This window comes from Lupinus angustifolius, chromosome LG17 (assembly GCF_001865875.1).
Source record: "Lupinus angustifolius cultivar Tanjil chromosome LG17, LupAngTanjil_v1.0, whole genome shotgun sequence".
NCBI lineage: Eukaryota > Viridiplantae > Streptophyta > Magnoliopsida > Fabales > Fabaceae > Lupinus > Lupinus angustifolius.
Genome location: NC_032025.1, coordinates 18230618 through 18231151, shown reverse-complemented (window position 1 = coordinate 18231151; position 534 = coordinate 18230618).

Sequence of the window (534 nt, the reverse complement as noted above, 5' to 3'; positions counted from 1 at the left end):
ATAAATCTTATTTTTTTGTAAATAAAACATTTTTACTAAAACTAACCTTTTAAAATAAGATCATTAAGCTAGACTTATCATTTTTAAATTAAGTCAATTTAAACAAAATCAATACTTTTTAAGTAAATCTTATCATTTTAAAGTAAGTTCACTTAACTAAGATTCAACATTTTAAATCATTTTACCATCTAAGACTTCATAACACTTTAAGTTTATAAAGTCAAGACTTTTAGGTAAATCTCATTATTTCAATTTTCAAGTATACTACTAAAAACAAATTTTCATGAACATCTTAACACCTCCTAAGTTTTAGGAAAAACCTCAAGGGTTAGTAAGTGTTAATTTCATAGTCATGAAAATAAATCCTAAGGTAAGACTTTCTACTACTTTAATATCCAAAACTTCATAACACTTTAAATTTATGAAGTCAAGACTTTAATAAATCATCTTTTATCCCAAATAATTATTTTAACTTGGAAATCAAAGAGTAAAATATGCTAAACCACTTTTAAAACATAATACTTTCTAAAAATG